Genomic DNA, 24,839 nt, shown 5'->3' on the forward strand with positions numbered 1-24,839 from the left:
AACATGCAAACCCCGCACAGGAAGGTTTGATCCCATGACCTAAGAACAGTGCCGCAGATTCGCTTACCACTCTGCTCAGTCTAATTATAGCAACAGACAAAGTAACAGTACTAATACTAACAAGTAAAACATTTTATAACCGTGGCAAAGAATAAGGGTCCTACCTGCTAGCCAACACTCTTAGCTGATTCATTTGGTTTATTTTATTTAGTTGGGTTTTCAATGTTCAAATATGACCAACAGACAAGTAAAACAAGAATACGGGTCCTTCCGACTGGCCAATAAATGTTCCCATGCTGTCCCAGACCGATGCGGAGATTAAAATTCATGCGTTTGTTACCTCCCGTCTCAATTACAGTAATGTACTACTCTCCGGTCTCCCGAAGTCCAAAATTGAGAGCCCTCAGCTGGTACAAAATGCTGCAGTGAAGCTTTTAACGAAAACAAGAAAGTTTGATCACATTAGCAAACCTGCATTGGCTCCCTGTTAACTTAAGATGTGATTTTAAGGTTCTGTTGGTAGTATACAAAATCATGCAAGGACTTGCTTCCTTATATCTTTGACATTTAATGTTCACCCCTGTTCCTGTCTGGAGCCTTCACTCTGAAAATCCTGGTCTACTAGTGATCCCAAGAGCCAAGAAGAGATCCGCAGGGTCGGGAGCTTTCTCCTTTCGGGCCCCGGTGCTGTGGAATGCTCTGTCCTCTGAAATTCGATCTGCAACCTCAGTGGAACTGTTTAAATCTGGGTTTAAAACACACTTTTATTCTATAGCATATGAATAACCTATACTTCTCGTTTACAATATCTGTTTATTATTTGTTATTGCAACATCCATTGCAGCCTGGTCAACCTGGAATGGGGGATTACCTCATGTGTGGTTCCTTCAAGGTTTTTTCATTTTCCTCATGTTGGGGTTTTTGAGTTTTCCTTACCCTCATGCAGGTTTTAGATCAGGGGATGGTGTCATAATAGTCTGTAGTTTGCAATAGTCTTTTAGCTGTGCAGCCCTTTGAGACTCTTAGTTATAAGGGCTAAACAAAAAAAACATCACTTGATTTAGCTTCTCAAAAAAACAAAAACCTAAAATTAGTCATGAAGGACTCAGGGCAACGCTTTAAGGAAAAAGGTGAAGCAAGAAATGTTGCCGCGTAGAAACAGTGTTTATAAAAACTCGGGCGGGAGATTACCTTTTAGAAATTGAGGTTTTAAGAGCAATGGAATTTAATGGTTTGGTAGATTTGTTATGTTGACAGGCCAGTTCTGAAGCGTCCTCCAATTTCCTCGCTGAGGGCAGACAGGAGTTGAACCTGAGTGCTCCAAAGCTTCACAGGGAAGCCAATCTCTAACTGCTCAAATGCGTTTGGCAGTGCAGCCTCATTTGTTGGTGGAGTTTTGTGAACTGCAATTTATTTATGAAAGATTATTCTACTCAAATGTTGGCCATTTCTCTAAAGAAAGAGGACAAGAAATGCAACATGTATAGTGCCTAGCGGCCATATTGCCACATTTCAGGCTTAAAACCTTAAGAAAAACAGTGTTTGAAATAACGTCTGTCCGGACACTGGGGGTGCATCTTTTACGTCGGGCGCCCACGTTAAAAAAATTGTAACACAAACATTAAATTTATCCAGACCCGACTTCAAGTCGCGCGGTTGAAACTAAATGTCCTTCATTGAAGTACACAGTCCAAAAATCACAGCCGGCAAAATGAACGGAAAATGATACCGGTACTTAAAGTTTGATGCAGACCTGCAGAGTCCGGGTACCCGTTGAAACTAATCCAAGAAAAAAAAAGGATATATTTCCAAAGGTAATATTTTTAGCTTCAAGTTTAAAGCCTGAAAAGTGCTAATATGTCAAAAACTATGAAATGAAAATGATCTGCATTTATATAGCGCTTTTCAAGCCAATGACTTCCCAAAGCTCTTTACATTGTGCTTCACATTTCCCAATAGCGGCCGTGATCTGTGCAGCCATGTAAGGCGCTAACCTGCTTATTGGGGGTATTGGGGGTTCAGTGTCTTACCCAAGGACACTTAGGCATGTAACACTGACAAGCCGGGATTCGAACTGGGATCCCTTAATCCTAAAACGATCGCTCTACCTCCTGAGCTACTGCCGCCCAACTATTGCTAGGCTCTGTGCCAGCACTTACTCAAAATGTTTTTTCGATTCCAGTCTTTCAAATTTCAACCATTTCAATATTGCTTAGCATTTTTTACAGCGTGCCAACAAGAGGTGAAATCTTTTGGGATAAAGCGCCGCTTTTGAAGCTTCCTCTGCCGCTCTACAGAGCAACTTGTTAGCAAACAGATCTTTTCAGTCTTCTGATTTCCTGCGATGCCCTTTCACTTTGGCAAGAAAAACAAAATTCCCTCAAGAATTTGTTTTGCTCTTGATGAAGCACACGTTTGGATGGATTACAGAGCGGGCAACTCGTCTTTTATGAGAAATCGTTCTGACATTTCGGAGCGACGAGGTCACTCGCATTATCGGAGATTAAAAGGCATATTCGCACTTGTGATTTTTTTATGATGTGAAACTTAAAATGGATTGAATTGTTCAATCTTCCCTGTAATTTTCCCCGGGTCTGAGCGTTCACACAAAGTCGGTGAGCAACGCTTGAAACGACAGTGAGCAAAGGCAATCCCAAGTGTGGCAACTAAGTCATTATCAAACATGTCCAAAACTTGACATCAAGTTATATTTTGCCGGAGTTTCCTGCAATGCACAAAAATTAGTCGGCTGCACGATACACAACTGTCTCATCTCTCATCAGCCGTACCGCTTATCCTCATTAGGGTCGCGGGGGGGCTGGAGCCCATCCCAGCCATCTCCGGGCAGTGGGCAGGGGACACCCTGAACTGGTTGCCAGCCAATCGCAGGGCACACAGGGAAAGACAACTCACTCGCTCATTCACACCTAGGGACAATTTGGACCGGCCAATTCACCTGAAATGCATGTTTTTGGAACGTGGGAGGAAACCGGAGTGCCCGGAGGAAACCCACGCAAGCACGGGGAGAACATACAAACTCCGCACAGGAAGTCTGGAGCTGGATTTGAACCCACGACAGGTTCCCATGACATGAACTGTGCCGCACAAGCGCTAACCACTGCGCCGCCGTGCTGCCCCATACACAACTGTATTTAATCACAATTTTTAGTGGAAGTACAATGTTGGCAACAAGATTGACTTGGTATAATTGGAAATTATTTGAATGAAATGATCTACATTTATATAGCGCTTTTCAAGTCAATGACTTCCCAAAGCGCTTTACATTGTGCTTCACATTTCCCAATAGCGGCCGTGATCTGTGCAGCCATGTAAGGCGCTAACCTGCTTATTGGGGGTATTGGGGGTTCAGTGTCTTACCCAAGGACACTTCGGCATGTAACACGGACAAGCCGGGATTCGAACTGGGATCCCTTAATCCTAAAACGATCGCTCTACCTCCTGAGCTACTGCCGCCCCAAGTTTAGAATGCAATACAAACGTTATCTTCTTTTTCCATGTTTTTTCTATTTTTTTAATTTCCTTTAAAAACAATCTCATTGTGTTTTTTTTCCCTCGCTGTTACTTTTTTCTTTTTGTTCTCTATTTACTTTTTCTCCTTTGTTTCTTTCTTTTCTTTTTTTCTGGCTTTTTTTCTGAATGTCTCATCTCATCTCATTAGCTGCACCGCTTATCCTCAGTAGGGTCGCGGGGGTGCTGGAGCCCATCCCAGCAATCATCGGGCAGTGGGCAGGGGACACCCTGAACTGGTTGCCAGCCAATCGCAGGGCACACAGGGACAGACAACTCGCTCGCTCATTCACACCTAGGGACAATTTGGACCGGCCAATCCACCTGAAATGCATGTTTTTGGAATGTGGGAGGAAACCGGAGTGCCCGGAGGAAACCAACGCAAGCACGGGTAGAACATACAAATTCCGCACAGGAAGTCTGGTAGCTGGATTCGAACCCACACAGGAGGTTCCCAAGACCTTAGAACTGTGCCGCACAAGCGCTAACCACTGCGCTGCCGTGCTGCCTTTTTTTCTGAATGTTTCCTTCTTTTTTCTCTTCCGTTTGTTTCCTTTTTTTCTCAACTTTTCACTCCTTTTTCATTTTGGTATTTTTTTCTTTTTTTGTTCTATTCCCCCTTCCTTTAAATCATTTTGTGCATAATTTTACATCATATTTGGTCATATAGGGATGAAAGAAGCAAAAACAACAGAGCCGTTTAAGACCCAAAAGAGCCGGTTCCTTTTAGTGAGCCGAGCCGAAGAAGCCGGTCCTCGAAAAACTGCGCTGGATAGATTTTCTTGTGCGATGAGAATGTGCGGGCAGTGCGCGATTGCGCACCCGCGCAGCTTAGAGGGAACATTGACCACATGCCTACCTATCAACCTACCTAGGAAAGAGGAAGAGACAACTCTAAACATATTTGTCTGGAATTGTAGTATGACACAGTACATCCACTTTATGATAAACCAATGTGAATTGAATTGCTTTGAAATTATCATCGTTACCTACCTATCTCCTCTATCTACTGCATCTATCTATCTATATACTGTATCTATCTATCCATCCATCTATCCAGATACTGTATCTACTGTATTCATCTAAATGTCTACAGTGGCACCTCGGTTCTCGACCATAATCAGTTCCAGAACCCTGTTCGAGAACCGATTTGTTCAATCACCGAAACCATTTTTCCCATTAAAAATAATGAAAATCGTTTTAATCCGTTCCAACACCCTGAATGTTTACCATGAATGTTTAACGTAAACATGAAGCTGAGAATTGTGATTACATATATATATATATATATATATATATATATATATATATATATATATATATATATATATGTATGTATATTCCTACCCCAAATAACTAAATAATTCATAATTCACTGCATGTATGCTCCACTTGAGCATCATCTCCCAAGATCTTCCAGTAAAAACCAACAGAGCCGCTGTCCCTACAACACATCGCCACTAGATAAAACATTCAAGCGATCCGAAGGTCAAAGTGGTTAAATGTGTCATTGATAACGCCATGTTTTATAACCTATACCGCGCCTGAGCACGCGTGGCAGTTTGGAGTATTACTATTTGCGATACACAATCATCACCATAAAAAAAAAAATCATTTCCAGACTTACGCGACACACATCTTAAATTGTCAAAATACAGATATCGCTATGGAAAAAGAGAGAATAGATAACGCACCGGAGCGACTTATCAGCCGATCTATTACTGGGTCGGGATTGGGGAAACAATTTTATAGATTCTACTGAGAACAGAACTGGTGAATTTCTTTTCATTATTTGATTTTCCACTTGACTCACACACAATATGCAAAAATATATTATTATGTGTTTGTTAAATAATTCTTGTTCCCAAATAAACATGATGTTAGGAAGATGACACGGTTGCCATGGTGCCCAATTGGCCCCGCCCTTGTGGTGCAGGCTGCGGCTCATTTACAGATTGGCTTTCTGTCTATTTAAGCTCAGTGCTCTCATTTTTTTCTTTGTCAGTCCGTCAACGAACCTCTGCCCTGCAAGACGTCGGTTCTGACTCGGTCCTGTTTTCCTGTTTGTTTTTACTGTCTGGTATTGTTCCCGTTTATTTTGTCCTGTTTAATATCGGTTTCCAGTTTCGTTCCAGTCTATTTTTGTCCTGTTTATTATTCTCACCAGTTTTCTTTTCCGGTCTAGTTTGCTCTGTTTAATTTCAATACCCTGTTTTATTATCAATCCTGTCTGTCCTGTTTTGTCCGGTATCGACTCCATCTGTCCGATCTCGTCGGTCTCTGGCATCCTGTCTTTCCATGCCAGACCGCTGCCTAACATGCGTGACTCCCCATTTCCCCTAAAATAAAAGGCTTGTGTGAGAACGTTACACGTTTGGGTCCTGATCCTGTTCTGGTTTATGACAGAAGAAACAACAGTCTTATAAATATTTGTTTGGAATTGTAGCATGACACATTCTCAGGGTAAACATGTAATATTAAGTTTAAAGTGAAAAAAAAGATATAAGACTGTCAGGCTGAAACATATTTAAGACATAGTGCTTGGAGACTGGCCAAAGTTATACATTATGATAATATATGTTGATCTTCTTAACTGTTGTTCTATCACTCATCGTTAGTTCATTTTTTTTCGGGATGTCGAAAAATATCTGGTTAAATTTTGTATTGTGTGCACCTTTTCACATATACATGCAATTACTGTGGGGCTTCTGTAGTTCTGGAAGTGGCGACCCTCACAGTCAACTTTCCTTTTTTTTTTAATTAACAATTGTCATGTTGGAAATAGGTTGGGCTAAAATTCTCACAGAAAGCCAAGGGCAAGGTGGCCAAATGGGCTGCTGCCATCATCCGGTAATGTTTTTTTTTTTTTTTTAAATACACATTTGACTTATACTGCAGTCAACAATACTGGCTTGATTTTATGACAGATGCCACATGCCAGGAAAAATTTGATCACCAGCTCTAGTTGGCCCCCGGGCCAGACTTTGGACATACTGTGGGACCTCGTTTTTCGAACGCCTCTCAGTTCGAACAAATCTGTTCTCGACCAAAAATTTCGAGAAATTCTTGCTTCGCTTTTCGTTCAAAAAATCGGAGTTCGAACGCCGGTACGCTAGGTTGCGATGCTGAGCGGCGTACGGGTGTAGATTGTGTAGATCACATGCGCCCGCACTTCTTTTCGCTTTCGCTTTTAATATCGGTGAACGGAGTGTTTTAGCCCAGAACTATGCCTCCGAAGAAGGTCGGTGCAAGCAGCAAAGTTGCTACAGGTGAAAAAAGAAGAGTAGTGCGTACAACTATTGCATTTAAGAAAGAAATAATAGCAAAATGAAGAAGGTGTGTGAGTTTCCCTTCGAGGGAATAGAGCATGGCTTCTGCAGACCTAAGAAATCCTATTCATAATTATTTTCTTTATCCTTTAACCGTTAACCACTTTTTGTGGAGACCCGGGTGCTAAATGACATGTAAACGACCTGATTTTCTAATTTTAACACGTTCATGTTAGCGTAATATTTTGTACGGAAGATTGCGCTAACGCGAACGTACGATTAACCTGGGTAAGCTTCATGTTTACATTCATGGTAAACATTCAGGGTGTTGGAACGGATTAAAACGATTTTACATTACTTTTATTGGGAACAACGATTTTCGGTGATCGAACAAATCGGTTTTCGAACAGGGTTCTGGAACGGATTATGGTCGAGAACCGAGGTTCCACTGTATTCGCATTAGAGTATAGCTTGCATACCCGTTTAAAAAAAAATACACTACTTTTTCAAAATGTATGCCTTTAATGCCTGATGTTCTAAAATTTGAAGTGCCGGTGCTAGCCATTTTTTACCATTTTGACTCATATTTGAATGCTTACAGAAAATTAAGTTATTTAGTAAATTAATCTTTCGTGAGCAAAACAAGTGTGTTTCTCAGTTAAGCCATTTTTTTGGTAAACAACAGTTGAAAATTGATAAGTTTCTAGAAAATACTACAGCTTTTTTTGTACCAAGATGCATTTCAAGCAGAAATTTCATTTAATTTCCATTTATTTCAAAGAAACATGTTATTGCAAGAACACTGAACTCATGTATAGACGATGCATGAACTTTGCAAGGACTTTTCACCACCCGATGTTCGATCACTCAATTCTTGGTCACTCGGGGGCCGCCCACACACTCTTAATCACTGGATAGAAAAAGCAACACGAGGAAGTGAGTGGTCCTTGATGTGCGGACAAAGATCTGATTAAAGCTAATCCTTCCATTTCGTGTTCATTTATCAGACTGAAATTATTCCCAGAGGCTTGATAGCTTCCGATGAGAAGCACCGAATGATTCATGATAGTTATCTAAACCAAAACAAGAAAAACATATTTTTACTTGTTGACACTCAGGGACAATGCTACTGAAAATGTATGTATACTTTATGGCACTGAATGAGCTAAACAACAACAAAAAATCTCGACTCGAGGCAAGTATTTTACCCTATGCCTGCTCTATTTTGAAGTGAAACTTTGTCTTTGTGCATGAATAGACCGCGCCAAAGATCACATTGGATTTCTAATTTTGGTTGCTTTTTTTTCTATTTTCTTTTAGTTTTTCTATTATTCTGGAAACAGTTTTGTAAGAAAATAAATTCTACGCTTTTTATGTCATGATCTCTCTCTCTACCAGTAACCAGCACCAATCACCTCCCTGCTTTGTCACTGCACCCTGATCTGTTCCACCTGTCTGTTCTCGTTTATCACCAGCTGTTCTGAATATCCTGCCAATAAAACTCTGTATTTAAAGCCCTGCCTTACAGGCTACCTTTGTCAGATCGTCAGCAAAGCCTACACCCGGAACCTGTTTGTCTTTGCTTCTGACTCTTAACCTGGACCTGTTAAACCCTTCTGCTCTTTCTTCTGCCCTGGCCTTCCAGACTCATGTGTTACCTACTCCAAGACCTGCCACACCAACTTTGTTGCTCGGTTTCCTCTTCGTTCCATTTTTCAAGCCGTCTTCCTTAAAGGTAGTACCAAATCTCCACTTCAAGATCTCTCTTCACTTCAAGACCCTCTCTCCTGTTTTCCCTATCCCTAAATAAACTTTCTTAACGTGACGCAATTGTGGTCCTCGTCTGACATTCTAATGTCATAAATTTGACTCATGCACAGGGTTGGGTAGGGTTACTTTAACTGGATTACTTTCAATTACTTTTGGATTACTCCAATACCAAATATGCTAATAAAAGACAAAATAAACTAAATATGAATACAATTACTCAATTTTGTGCAGGCTTGGGGAGTAACAGAATACATGGAACGGCAAAAATGATGTTGGCAAGCTATTTGGATTTATTTTCATTTCGTTTCTGTCGCATTTTATGTTCGTTTTGCCGGAGATCAAAGAGATCAAAGCCAGGAGAGAATGCTTACCACGTGTTGTGAGTCATAATTGTATTCATATTTAGTTTCTTTTGTCTTTTATTAGCATATTTGGTATTGGAGTAAGCACGGCGGCGCAGTGGTTAGCGCTTGTGCGGCACAGTTCATGCCATGGGAACCTGTCGTGGGTTCAAATCCATCTCCAGACTTCCTGTGCGGAGTTTGTATGTTCTCCCCGTGCTTCCTCCGGGCACTCCGGTTTCCTCCCACGTTCCAAAAACATGCATTTCAGGTGAATTGGCCGGTCCAAATTGTCCCTAGGTGTGAATGAGCGAGTGAGTTGTCTGTCCCCGTGTGCCCTGAAATTGGCTGGCAACCAGTTCAGGGTGTCCCCTGCCCACTGCCCGGAGATGGCTGGGATGGGCTCTAGCCCCCCCGCGACCCTAATGAGGATAAGCGGTACGGCTGATGAGATGAGATATTGGAGTAATCCAAAAGTAATTGAAAGTAATCCAGTTAAAGTAACCCTACCCAACCCTGCCCATACAGTATGCAACACTATTGTTCACAATATAAATAATAAAAATGATATGACCTGGAATTAATGAGATCCTTACTTATACAGTGACACAACCTAGTTCAATCCAACTATTCCGTTTCTTCCTCCTCCACATATCTAAAGAGAGAGAAAAAAAATCAATTTGTAAAGCATCCAGCGCATTGTCAACGAAGGCTGTAAGCTCCTCACAGCTCATTGTGCTGCTATACTCATCTTTGATTTCAGCTCTGAAGGCACACAACTATACAGACAGACTTTGAAACGAAAGCTTTATGTTATTGCCCGAATCTATCGCCGCTCAAATGAGTTCATTTTCACCCTCAAAACAGGACAAGACGGGGATCCCGAGGCTTTGGCCCTCTAAGCTTCCCGAATAATCTGGCAGGAGACGAGATTCTCCTCATTATGAAAATCCCCCATTGATTTCTCAGTATACCCAAAATGCTCTCTTCTTCTCTCCGCTGTCAAAACTAAAAGTCACGCTGTAATTTACCAGTGTGGTGTTAAATTTGATCTACCTCCGCTGACATCATTCGATGCCTCATTCCAAATATATCGCTGTTGTTATGTCGGGTTTGTCAAGAAGCAAAGAAAAAAGGGAAAGTACCTTGCAGTGAAGGTCGATAAATACCGAGAGCCCACGCAGGCTCTTACAGTAGACAAATATTTAAAAAGAGGAAGTCAAGGTCAAAAGGACATGTGGTCGGAAGGGGGGGGTGGGCTTTTTTATATCGATAGGTCAAAGTGGCCTTGAGGAAGGATGATTTCGAGGAACCGAGGCGCTAGCTTGCGTTTAAGCCTTCGGCATATTCGCCCGGATAGCCTTGATGTAAATATGTATTTACCTACTCTTGATCAATGTTGAGTAGGAAAAACGTGTTCGGGCTCTATAAGGGACATATGCCATAAAAGACAGAAAGGGATTTTATAAATACCTAAGTACTATTACACATTTACTCAAAGTCAAAATAAAACGTATGCGAATGAAAGGTAAATGCTAATGCTATGCTAACACCAGAAGAAGGTCCATGTAGTTTGCATTTGGAAAGAAAAACAATGAAGATCACAAAGATGGCTGCACGACGGTTGGGCGGCTAGCGCGCAGCCCCACAGTGTGGAGGTTATAATCCAGCTACTGCCACCTTTTTGGGTGGAGTTTGCATGTTCTCCGCGTGCCTGCGTGGGTTGCCTCCGGGTACTCCGGTTTTCTCCCACATTATCAAAAGCGTGCATGTCAGGTTAGTAGGCCGGCTCCTAGGTTTGAATGAGCGAATGAGTTGTCTGTCTCTGTGTGCCCTGCACACTGGCTGGCAACTGGTTCATGCCCCTGCCCGAAGATGGCTGGGATGGGCTCCAGCACCCCCGCAACCCTACTGAGGATAAGCGGTGCAGATAATGCATGGATGGATGGATATCAGAGAGGTGAGAATTTTAACAAATATTGAGGTGACCTTTGTTGCTGCTGTGACCTGAGCCAAAACAGCTAAACAACCTAAACTTTAAAAGGAGCCGTGTGTATTATTTAGCGGCTCCTAGGGGTAAAAAACATGCCATTCCATTAAATTTTGATTTAAATGATAAGCAAAAATACATGAACTATCATAAAAAAACATGCATTTTAAAATTAGCATGTATGAGAAATTAGCATATACTTTACCTATCATGAGCTGACATAAGTGTCCACCATCGTACTGTTGCGTACCCAAAAGGCTTCCAAAGGATGGGCAAATAAACGAGTACAATAGTAAAATAATGTGGTTTGCTCACTTTGAGTCCCCATAGTTCAAAGGTTAGATCTTAAGCATGAACCTCATTACACTCAGGCCAGGGTGGCGTCTTGCTGCCGTTTTCTTTTTTTTTTTTTGCAAATTATCCACCTGTCATTGTTCATTGTTTATTTTTCTTAGTGGAGGATCCGTGCGATGGATTCAGTCACCCCGTGTGCGCTCGCTCATCAGCGCAGTCTTTCTCTTCCTCTAGAGTCCTCACAAAACAAATAAAATGTGAAAATTCGGGTTTGCTTCGGGCTTAGTCCCTCAAATCATGTTATATTGCCGAGGCCGATCTGGTTTGGGCTTTAATTCCTGCGGGCTGTTTTTGGTCGGGCTGGATTATTTGAGGCCTTATGTTCCCTCTATTATAGTTTGTGTTTTTTCTTGGACTCTTTAGCACTTCTTTTCAGTTGCACTATTCAATACAGCAACCTTGGGGAAACAACAGTAAATATTCATTTTTATCTCAACAGCTGTTGAACGGTGACCTATTATTTAGTGTCACCCTTAACTTTAGCACAATAAATATGTTTTTGTTTTATATATTAATTCAGCAGTGAATAAGCAAAATGTGTGTTTTTGGTGTGAACATAGTATCGCTCCATCATTAGAATAATTTTTATACATGTTTCAGCAAAAAAATTTGAACATGAACTGACAAAAATCGGGCTAGGGTATTATTTTAGTATGTAAAATGATATATGTTCGTAAATAATTGTCCATGTCAGGATAATAATAATAATAATAATAATAATAATTTCCTTGTATTGTCATTCAGTGTAACAATGTACACAGAACGAAATGTCGATTACACCTGACCCGTTGTAGCGAGCCGATGCAGCCGCAGCCAACAGTGGGCGCCGCCAACCACTTCTAGAATGTTCTGTAAATGGTCTGTGTTTCTATACCGCTTTTCAAGTAAATGAAGCCCCCCCCCCAAAGCGCTTTACAATATGCTTCACACTCACCCATTCACGCACACACTCACACACCGATAGCGGCAACAGCCCAGCAAGGCAATACCTGCTTAACGGGGTCATTAGGAATTCAGTGCCTTGCCCAAGTACACTTCGAGCCAGGAATCAAACCCGCGACCTCACACTAGACGTCTAGATGTAAAAAGTCACTTATGCTAAAATTTGTCAAACAGGTCTAATGTTTACTAGAAGTCTAAGATTGTACACTTTGTCTAATTATTGACATTTGATGTATTCCTAAAAGATGTCTTAAGTCCTTTAGGCTAAAATGTGTGAAGGTTTTAAGTTTTTAGACGTCGAAATTGAGACTAGGCATCCAGGTTTACATGTACATTTGTACACCTCGTTTAATTTATTAAATGGAATGTACCTCTGAAAGATGGCTAATAGATTTCCAATGGAACTCTAAGGTTACTTAGGATAGAACTGTTCTGCAATTGGTCTGAAAATTAAAGACTGTTAGAGGTTTAGATTCAGACTTGGTGTCAAGTTTTGTACACCATGTCCAATGTCATTGTATTCCAAAGGGTGCCAATGAGCACACTGTTTGGGGTACCCAACACCTTGTGAGCAATACCTGCACCTGACTTTAATCAGTAGAGGGAGGTTTAAGGACTGTGCCGAGAGCAGAAGCTGTCAGATCATTGCCGTTTTGAAGTTCCTTCCGCTGTATGCTTCTCGACTCTTTGATTTCTGTTGTTGATCGACTCTTGACTACCTGAACTCCCCCCGTAGTGAGTTCATCTGGACTGTGTATTTTGTTTCTCTTTTTGTCCCCCTTGTCCCATGTGTGGAGTGGTTTTTGCCAACCCCCCTTGCCCCTTATGAACTCTCGACATTCAGCTCGCGTTACTGAACTTGGGTTCGCCTCTCCAAACCATAACAGTAGAATGAATAATAAAGTGGGTAGGCCTTCGCAGACAAGGGACTTTATTTGCACAGTAAGTGAATAATTATACCATTAGCCACAGCGTTTTCGAGCTATATTCCGCTCTCCATGGTGCTGATGAAGGTCAAGCTTAAACGGATCCAGCTCTGTTTGACTCCCAGCGACTCTCATAAGATTCAACCCCACATTGGTGGTGGCCCAGATAGACACAATAGTCTGGTTCTACATAAGTGAGTTTTGAAAAGGAATTTAATTGTCATGTTATAAAAAAGATATACATTTTATTTAAATTTTAAAAGGCTGTATTATTTTAGGTTACCGTAAATTCCGGACTATAAGCCGCTACTTTTTTCCCAAACGTTCAACCCTGCGGCTTATTCAGTGATGCGGCCAATTTATGTAATTTTTCTAACGGCCACCAGCGGCGCTCGAGTACAAAAGGTAAGATTTAGACCGGTGGAATATATGCGCCGAGGAAGACTGCAACTTCTTAGCTTGTGCACGAATTAAATTAGCGTAAACGTACCTTCATCATACAAAATGCAAAAAGAAAGATACGTGACGCAGCTTTCAAGCTAAACGCAATCGAGCAATCCGATAAAGAAGGAAACAGAGCTATTGCACGTAAACTTTACTTTGCGAGCGTGTTGATAGCGTATTTTGTAACAAAGGAGCGTGGGACGACGTCTCTATGACAAAGTTTCTTTCCGAAACTGAGGAAGATGACTTTGATGGCGTCAGTTATAAGGAGGAAGATGAAGATGGTTTACCGTGATTTTTAAAAGTACAGTATATTTTTTTAACAAACCCGTTTACTGTTCTGCGAGCGTGTTGCTAGCTGTCACAGTCACGGTTTGGGATGAAAGTTATATTATTATTATTAAAGCTTTGAAAACTCTCTCGGTGTACCGTCTTTCTTTGTAAATATGTGTAACCATGTATAATATGTATTTGCAACTGTATATTTTTGTAATGTATTTATTTTAGAGACTTATTCTGATATGTTTTCCACGGGCGAATCAAAAAGAAGGGGCGAAAACAACGGGGGCTGACGGGAAGTGGAGTAAAGGTGAGACGTGTTTTTGGATGCAGCGGACAATAGTGGATATATATTTTTCCCACCCTTACCTTTGGAAATATAGACTTGTTTTTCCTTGGATTACTTTCAACAGCACCTGGACTCTGCAGGTCTGCATCAAACCTTAAGTACCGGTATCAATTTCCGTTCATTTTGCCGGCTGTGGATTTTGGACTGTGTACTTTATATTCATTTATAATCAAGGGACTTAAAGTCGGGATTGGGTTACTTTTGTGATTGTGTTACATGTTGTAATGTGGGCGCATGCGGTTTACATACAGGTTATGCGGCTTATAATCAGGTGCACTCTATAGTCCAGATTTTACGGTACTTGATGTTGCAGTAATGTATCATGCAACTAAAAATGAGTGCATAAGGAAGGATACCATCAACAGAGGCTCAAAGTGACCAAACTGCACCATTTTAATTATTTATTTTTTTTTGCATGAAATAATACACACTTTTCCTTTAAAAACATATTTTCGGTTGATGGCAAAAAAAAACTGATCTTTGGAACACATTTCCAGAAGTTCATTATTTTATTTTATGTTTTTGGGGAGGGTTTTGAAAAATGATTTATATTTATGATTATGTCTTTCTGTCCAGAATAATAAAAAGGTTCAACGTAGACAAAAGTTGAGCATGCTGGTTTTTAACACACAGAGAAAGAAAGAAACTGCTTGTCTTTTAATTATATATTTGTTCATGTGTAACTTTTGAACTATGTCATATGAATTAACATAAGTTTACATTGTTAAGGTCTGTGATTGGCTGGTTCAGGGTGTCCCCTGCCCACTGCCAGAAGTAATTTGCGATAGGCTCCAGGACCCCCGCGACCCTACTGAGGATAAGCTGTGCAAAAATGGATGGATGGAATTGTTAAAGTTCAGCTTTTGATCTCTTCCAGACAGTTATTTGAATTTATGCTTTTAGGCAGAGGTAAGAAAAGCTGTTTTACCTGTTCTTGTCATGATTACCGATATGCATCACCTGTGCCCGCACCTTTGGCACCAACTGCCTCGGAATCTGATTGGCTCTCTGTCCCTATTCAAACCCACTCCTACCTGCCCCCTGTTATCAGTCCGTCTGCGAACCTCAGTTTAGACTAGGCAAGCTTTTTTTTTTCGACCCTGACTCCAGCCTGGTTATGCTCCTGTCTGTACCCTGGCTTCAACCGGTTTTTGATCCGGGCCACGTCTATTCTCCCGTCCGGCTTTCGACTTTTTTTTCCCTGACCACGTCTACGCTCCTTTCCTGGCTTACGACTCGCTTCCCACTCCGACCACGATTTTGCTCTCCTGTCCCGGTTACTGACCCGTTTTCTGTCCCCGACACAGTCATCGCTCGCCACGGGAGTCCCACTTCTGCGTTCGGAGCGATCTGCCATCATCGGATCGTGGGGGCAACCCTTCCCTTTCTTCCAATAAAACTGAGAGAAACGTAACGCAAGTGGGTCCTGTTTCCGTTCTGGTCCTGACAGTTCTAGGTTTTATTAGAGGTCAAATTAAAAAAGGAAACACTAGAGTTTTAAATAATTTGAAAAAAGCTGGTCATTTAATGAACAATGGACAATACTATAGACAGCATTTAACTTAAATTATAGTAAAATACTCTTACTTGGCTTATGGTGTTGAATGACACATTTTAATTTTAGTTACCGTAAATTCCGGACTATAAGCCGCTATTTTTTTCCCAAACGTTCAACCCTGCGGCTTATTCAGTGATATGGCCAATTTATGTAATTTTTCTAACGCCCGCCAGCAGCGCTCGAGTACAAAAGGTAAGATTTAGACCGGTGGAATATATGCGCCGAGGAAGACTGCAACTTCTTGGCGTGTTGCTACCAATAACTGCCCTGTCACAGGCACCGTTTGGGAGGAAAGTTGTATTATTATTATTATTATTAAAGCTTTGAAAACTCTCGGTGTACCGTCTTTCTTTGTAAATATGTGTAACCATGTATAATATGTATTTGCAACTGTATATTTTTGTAATGTATTTACTTCAGACAGTTATTCTGATATGTTTTGCACGGGCGAATAAAAAAGAAGGGGCAAACAAATGCGGGGTGACTGGAAGTGGGGACCGGTAAAGGTGAGTGTTTGTGGAAGCGGCAGACAATAGTGGATATATATTTTTCCCACCCTTACCTTTGGAAATATACACTATTTTCCTTGGACTAATCTCAACGGGACCCGGACTCTGCAGGTCAGCATCAAACCTTAAGTACCGGTATCATTTTCTGGTTATTTTGCCGGCTGTGATTTTTGGACTGTGTACTTTTATGAAGGACATTCAGTTGCAATCACGGAACTTAAAGTCGGGTTTGGGTTAATTTTGTGTTTGTGTTACATTTTTTTAATGTGGGCGCATGCGGCTTATATACAGGTGCTGTCACGGTCGCCGTGGCGACCAGACTGCCGCGCCCCCGAACTCAAGCTGTAGCAGATCAGCTGATTGCTGGTCTGCTACTTAAGGCTGGGTTGTGGGTTTGGCGGGCGCTGGCTCATTACACATTCCCCGGTCTGCTATGCCTTGTCCTGTTTTAGTTTTACACATTTTCCGTCTGTTATGCCCTGTCCTGTTCAGTTCGTGCCGGAGGAACTCTGTACCGTTCTGTTCTGAGTGTAAGAATGTTTTTATTTGTCTTGTCCCGGAGTTTTGGACTTTTATTTTGTTAAATAAAACTTATGGATCGTCACGCAATTGAGTTCTCTCAGTTCCTGCCTCCTGCCTCCGTTCTGGTCCGGTCACCCCTTCCACTCCACCACGCCTCGTGACAGGTGCGGCTTGTGTAAGTACAAAATCAGTTTTCCTCTTAAAATGTGGTGGGTGCGGCTTATAATCAGGTTCGCTCTATACTCCGGAATTTACGGTAATCTCTGTTTACTACCCCGTTTTATTTGTACTTTTATTCAATGACAGGTAGTCTATATCGGTTGATGAACCATTTATTATTCGCAACATTTAATTTTATGTGCACCAATCTAAGAATCTACCAAATGTATTTTTCATATAATAATTTAAATACACACAGCAATCCACTTTAGATTTTAATCCTAAATCAAATGATTGACAATAGGGTTTATCGAATAAGCAAAAAAAAAAAAACACTATCTATCTATCTATCTACCTTGGTCATATCCCTCAAGAGGGGTGATCGACAGCAAGACACACACATACAATAACAAAGAAAATAGAAGGGAAATAAATAGCATTAAAAAAAAACATACAAAAATGTTTGGACCATGGCCAACCCAATTGCCCAAACATCCAAACAAGTTAGGCACCTCGGCACCCAAGTTGGTCATGCTTTCGTCCCTCCAGATGAAATGGGACACTCGGGTCAGGGTGACAAAACACACTCTTTTGTTCAACAGCAGGGCCCGACAGCTTTTACTGGTTTACCCTTGCCGCATCATACGGTTGTCCAGCCCATCCTTAAGAACGCGTCCACAATCCCACTATCGCAGTCGCAATCGCAGCCTTCCTCTTGGTCTCCTTCCATTGACTTCTGCTCTGTAGATCCTCTTCAACATTCGCTCCTCAGCCATCCTCTCCATGTGTCCAAACCAACCGAGTACTCTCTTATCAACACGCTTGCTCAGTTCCATGACTACTCCAGTTCTGTCTCTCACAATTTCATTTTTCAGTCTATCCAATCTTGTCACTCCTAACATAGTCCCCAAACACTTCATCTTAAAAATATTCAACTGTCTTCTTAAATCTGCGTTCAGGCTCCAAGTCTCTGCACCATACAACACAGTCGGCACAATCACACTCATACAGTCCCCTCTTAACATCCATACTCATACTCTTGTTGTTTATCACTCTCCTCAGAGCACCCAAAACCTTGCTTCCTTGATTCTCTCTGTGCAATACCTCACACTCCATTCCACCAACTGCAGCCACATCACAACCCAAGTACCTAAAGCTTTCAACTTCTTCCAGCACCTGTCCATGCAACCTGATTTCTAACGTCATGTCCACTCCATCACGTGAACACTTCATCACCTTACTCTTCCCAACATTGACACATAACTTACGCCTATCACATACTCTTCCAAACTCCGTTACCAATGTGGAGTCTATATATATATATATATATATATATATATATATATATATATATATATATATTGTGTATTTCTCTGAACATTCCCCTAATATTCACTGTCCATATATCTTTTGCTGTTTTAGTCTCATGACTACCCAATGATGTGTCAGTCTAAAGTCCACCCAACGATGTGTCAGTCTAAAGTCCACCATACTTGTACTAAATAAAGCCGGCTGCGGAGGGGAAGGAGGAGGAGAAGGACGATTGAGGAGCCGAGAACACATCCCCTGTGTTTCTCCGAGATTCTCCCCCGCTGCAGCGGAACGAAAATGTACATTGTCTCTGCCTGAATTTCCTTTTATATCTGATGACCGGCCACACGGGGTTTACCCACATTTGGACCCCACACCAACCTTCTCAATGTTTCCTCAGAATCCCAATTCTGATCATTTCCAGTTTAGTGAACTCTAAATCCATGGGTAGGTGCCTCGGGCACACCCTGGTTTTGAAAGTTCCGCATTGATCCCTTCCTGACAGTGACACCATTTTTGTAAAGCATTTTCTGATTCAAGATTGTCTTTACAGTCATGCCAAAGCCAACAGTTACTCACCAACAGGTGTAAACCCCCCACCCACCACCCAGATACCCCTTGATTCGGTCTCTTTTGAACATGCTTTCTTTCAAGTGAAATTAATCAGCCTCTTTATCACAGAGGCAGTGTCATTACCCAGACACAAAGTGTGCAGCCAGCACACTAATCACCAAGCAATGGGGGGTAGGGGGTCTTTTGTCAGGGAAAGCTACTATTTCTTCCGCAAGCTGTTTTGCGACTGAATTTTCGGTTTCATTTGTCCAGCTAGCTGAGACTGTCATGTGGGACATAATCCGTCTTTTTTGGGGGGAACACTGACATTTATAAGAGTATATTTTACAAATAAAAGGACAAAAAAACAGCAACTTTTACTGTAAATTTTGTGCTCACGTTTACCCAGTTGGTTTGTTGTTCCAGTATAAGCAACGTGCCCCTCCCCACTCTCTGCCAACCATTCGCTCGTGGTGGCACACATCCGAATGCTTGCATATAAGAATATACAACTCCTTGATTTCAGTATTTTATTTTATAGTTGTAAAATTGACCTGGATTGAAAATATACGGGAGGGAGAATATCTCCATTATGATAAATCCATGGTCCTCATACTCTGTGCTTCAGATGAGCTGCCATAACTGTAATGATATACTTTTTAGGTACATATAAATATGCCCGGGCAGCACGGCGGCGCAGTGGTTAGCACGTGTGCGGCACAGTTCTGAGGTCGTGGGAACACCCTGCGTGGGTTCAAATCCAGCTACCGGCCTTACTGTGCGGAGTTTGTATGTTCTCCCCGTGGGTTTCCTCCGGGCACTCCGGTTTCCTCCCACATTCCAAAAACATGCATGTCAGGTTAATTGGCCGGTCCAAATTGTCCCTAGGTGTGACTGAGCGAGTGAGTTGTCTGTCCCCGTGTGCCCTGCGATTGGCTGGCAACCAGTTCAGGGTGTCCCCTGCCCACTGCTAGATGATTGCTGGGATGGGCTCCAGCCCCCCCGCGACCCTAATAAGGATAAGCGGCACAGCTAATGAGGTGAGATGAGATAAATATGCCCACCCTTCAGAAAATGTTGCTGGTAGATCGAAGGTTGTATCTGACATCGTGAATGACAATTCAGCAGTTAGAGGACACTGTAAATCATGATAATCGTTTTGATAATCGTAAATCAAAACATAAAATACAATCGATCCCTCCAGGAAATCCGCAAAAATTTAACCGTCAGGGCTTGAGAGCCCCAACAAGGGTTTGAACTGGGCATATTTGTGTTTAATCATCACACATTTGGGCCCAATTATCCAGAACCCTTTAAAAGGACATTTTGAACATTACACGTCAACAGGTCATTTTCAATTATTTTGTCATTGTCATCCTGGTTTTCACTGTCATTTTCTTTTCCACCCCCATGAATGGAATGGAATGGTCTGCATTTATATCGCACTCTTCAAGTCAATGAAGAACTCCCAAAGCGCTTTACAATGTGCTTCACACTTTTCCCTTTTACACACTAACTAACCGATAGCAGCGTCGGCCATGCAAAGCAACTACCTGCTATTGGGGCATTGGGGATTCAGTGTCTTGCCCAAGGACACTTTGACATACGACACAGAGGGTTGTTTGTGCTCGTTATTGGTTTCTTTGTTACTTTTATCTTCACAGTTAAAATTCCCAGTTTTGGTCTGTGTTTCTGACTTGGGCTTTGTCGGGTTTGGTTATTATTGGTCCTGGTTTCTTGCTTTGTCATTTTGTTAAGAGTTGTGCCCACGAGTTTGTTTGTTACTTTGGTCCTGGTTTTGTTGATAAATATTGGCCTTGCTTTGAGCACCCCTACCTCCAGTTCCTGCCTCCCCCACATGGGTCCATGATCACCAGCAAAACTTAACAGTAAAGTCATTAGTGGAGCTGCGTTAGTGGAATTGTTCACTTTCCAAATGGGAATTAGTCAAACAGTTCCAACCCAGCATGTAAGCACTAAGACAGATGTTATTTCTGTGCCGACGTTGTGATGATGAGCTGTTGTAATGAGCATGCTGAGGCACTTACGCTCCAGGTAGAAGAAGCCTATAACAATTTCATGAAAATAGGCGCAGAACTTTCAGAAAAATTACCAGCTATTACAATAATTACAAAAGAGCAACTGGTTTATCTTGGCTAGTGCTGCTTTAAACAACAATATGTGCTATAGTTAACCATGCCCCGTTCGTTCGCCGTATCGTAGTGAGATTTTCAAACAGTTTATTTAATTTTAATTGGTTCTGCGGATTTATGCGTATATTGCAGAATGTTCATGTCACTTTAAGGGTCATGTTCGTAACTTCCAAATACAGTGGAACCTCGGTTTTCGAAGGCCTCTCAGTTCGAACAAATCAGTTCTCGACCAAAAATTTAGAGGAATTCTTGCTTCGAACACCGGTACGCTAGGGGCGACGCAGAGCGGCGTACGAGTGTAGATTGCCCCCAACCCTCTTGAAGAACTGTTGTCACGGCAACGCGCACTCCTCTTCTGTTTTCGTTTTTCAAAAGCGGTGAAGGGAGTGTTCTAACCCCTAATTATGCCTCGGAAGAAGGTTGGTGCAAGCAGCAAAGTTGCAACAGGTGAAAAAAGAGGAGTAGTGCATACAACTATTGCGTTTAAGAAAGAAATAATAGCAAAATATGAAGAAGGTGTGCGAGTTTCCCTTCTTTCGAGGGAATAAAGCATGGCTTCTGCAGACCTAAGAAATCCTATTCATAATTCTTTTCTTTATCCTTTAACCGCTCACCACTTGTTGTGGAGACCCGGTGCTAAATGACGTGTAAACGACCTGATTTTTTTAGTTGTACACGTTCATGTTAGCGTAATCTTTCGTACGGAAGATTACGCTAACTCGAACGTACGATTAGCCTGGGTTAGCTTTACGTTAAATATTCAAGATAAACATTCAGGGTGTTGGAACGGATTAAAACAATTGTACATTACTTTTAATGGGAAAAAAACGGCTTCGGTGATCGTACAAATCGGTTTTCGTACAAAGAAATGGAACGGATTATGGTCGAGAACCGAGGTTCCACTGTATTGTATTTGCTGACGCCATCTTATGGCTGAAAGCGTCATTGAAGCCTCTGTCTTCTTTTGTTGCGTTTGCAAGTATATGAAATTATTAGATGTGCTCGATTAAATTTTTCCCTTTTAATTTTTCTGGGGATTGCGTTAGCTTCTGGACTGTATGGAAACACTCCTTTTCTTACTTTCACCATTTTCATTTTGTTGTAAAAGAAAACCGTGACTGTGAAATCACCCTCTACATCATATTTCTATTATTAAAAAAACAACACTGTCACCCAAAACAGAAAGAAATACATTGTAAACACATTTTACGTTTTTTATTTGTATTTTTTTGAAAAAAAAAGAACAATATAACAATGTACTAAAACGACAAAATCCCGTTCAAAATTCTAAAATCCAAATGAAGAGCTAAATTACCAACAGAAAGGAATAACCTGTATTGCTCCCGGAGCCATAGTAGCCACAGACGATAAGGCAACATGATAATTTAAGCCTAAAAGAATAGATAAAAATGAACTGGTGCCCGGTAGACATTGTTTCTGCATTTAACTTTTGACATTAATAGATTATTTCATTGTTGACACTCACCAAAATCAACAAAGTACCATGCTAGTATGCTCTCGTTACAAATGTGCGCTCCATTGCTTTACAAGGTGTGCTCAGAAGCATGGACTTACACTATAAATGTATGGATGCAATTGTGACATCCACCATATACCATTTCAGATAATTGTTGATAATCGGCAAAAAAAATAAACCCCTATCTTGAAACGTGAGTCATGTGCAAATTATTCATCCATTGATTGAACAGTCTAGGGGTTCAAAACTATTATACAGCTGGAGAGTCTGGTCACTTCCTGTGAATGAATACACCATGGACAGTTCACTCTGCTAGCCTCTGGGAAGAGGTACTGCAGTGTGCGGTGCAGGACCACCAGGTTCTGCAACAGCTTTGTCCCCCTGGCCGTTAAATGGTCAATCACACACATAGTAAGCCTACACAGCTGCTAATCTGTACATCTGTTTTTTTTTGTTTGTTTGTTTTTTTTTGCACTACTGGCAGTTCTCTTATACCTAGCCACTCCTTTGCACATCTGTTCTCCTCTGCACTATCGTACTCCAGTGTTATTGTTATTGTATAGTGACTTGTTTACCTGAGTCGAAGATAGTCATTATTAAGTCTCTTTGGTGGCTGTATTTACACAGATAAAATACATATATTGTTAAAAACTACATCGTGATAGCAGCTGCAAGGTACTCACGAGGCTCTCATGTTAGTTGAAAAAAGGAAAGAGAACCCAAACGGTGGGCGTGGTTTATTATACGTCAGTGAAAACAGTACACACATGAGCACGACTTCACAATAAAAGAATATAATATTGATAAACGCACAAAAGATGTAATTACACTCGTTATTGAAACGTTACTTTATGTGTGTGTGTGTGTGAGAAAGATTGTTTTTATATTTAGGAATATAAAAACAATTTATTTTTATTAGACTGAATTCTGAGAGATGTACATCCAAAACGGCCAACTTTACAACCTGACTGCCCATTTTGCACATCTGGTTAGCTGCTCCTCTTGCACTCTTTGCACTACTGTATAATACTATACATAGCTATAATTATTTAGTATATTATTAGTACTTCAATACTCCAACTCAATACAACATTTTATTTATATCTGTACATTCAAGGAAACTGTGCGGGTCAGATGTATCGACATTTCGTTCTGTATACACGTGTACAAGAATGACAATAAGGTAAATCTGAATCTGAATATGAATCTGAATATTTGTCCGTGGAACCTGTTGTGTATGCTCTTGTGTCCCCTTTGAGGGAAAAAGAAAGGGTCTTGTAAACGAATTGTGGGTGTTTTGGAAAAGGTTAGGGGAAATGGTAGCAGGGCAGTACCCTACATGTAGTTAAAGTCATTTTAGTTTTGGTGGTCAGATTGTTTTGGAGAAAACAAAGGTGAATATATTTTACTATCTCTGTTTTAAACTACACAATCCTTTCATTGGATGAATTTGAGAAGTGGATTTTTTTAGGGGGGGTCGCAGCTTGTCATGAGGTTGGAATGTTGGGTCTGAAGCAATCTTCCCTGTAATTTTCCAGGGGTCTGAGCGTTCACACAAAGTCGGTGAGCAACGCTTGAAACAACAGTGAGCAACAGCAATCCCAAGTGTGGCAACTGAGTCATTATTAAACATGTCCAAAACTTGACATCAAGTTACATTTTGCTGAGTTTGCGGCAATGCAAAACATTTTTTCACTTTTGAATGAATTGACTAATGCATTATTGCAAAGGTTGTACGGCCTACAAACGTCGTTTGTTTTTACAACAATTCTTTCACAAGATTTCCATTACTTTTTTTTCCTGGTATCTTTTGTCGCATAATACTAACTTTTTGGGGGGCTTAATTAGTCGATTGCACGATACACAACTGTGTTTAATCACATTTTTTAGTGGAAGTACAATGTTGGCAACAAGATTGACATGGTATAATTGGAAATGATTTGAATGCAACACAAACTTTTTTTCCTTTTTTCCATTTTTTTCCATTTTTTTTTTTAATTCCTTTAAAAAAAATCTCATTGTGTTTATTTTTTCCTAGCTGTTATTTTTTTTGTTCTATATTTACTGTTTTTCCTTTGTTTCTTTCTTTTCTTTTTTCCGGCTTTTTTTCTGAATTTTTCCTTCTTTTTTCTTTCCTTTTGTTTCTTATTTTCTCAGCTTTTCAATCCTTTTTCATGTTGGTATTTTTTTCTTTTTTTGTTCTATTCCCCCTTCCTTTAAGTCATTTTGTGCATAATTTTACATAATATTTGGTCATATAGGGATGAAAGAAGCAAAAACAACCGAAGGAGCCGTTTTGGACCCGAGAGAGCCAGTTCCTTTTAGTGAGCCGAGCCGAAGAAGCCGGTTCGCGAAAAACTGCGCTGGATAGATTTTCTTGTGCACTAAGAATGTGCGGGAGGTGCG

General features: G+C 41.0%; 1 protein-coding gene across 1 annotated transcript in view; it reads right to left on the reverse strand.

Annotated features, from left to right (window-relative positions):
- The window catches only part of thsd7ba (thrombospondin, type I, domain containing 7Ba), a 484,701-nt gene that overhangs the window by 329,895 nt on the left and 129,967 nt on the right, over window positions 1–24,839 (reverse strand). The window lies entirely within an intron of this gene.

The sequence above is a fragment of the Urocampus carinirostris genome, chromosome 14 (assembly GCF_059441175.1).
Source record: "Urocampus carinirostris isolate Australia breed hairy pipefish chromosome 14, RoL_Ucar_1.0, whole genome shotgun sequence".
NCBI lineage: Eukaryota > Metazoa > Chordata > Actinopteri > Syngnathiformes > Syngnathidae > Urocampus > Urocampus carinirostris.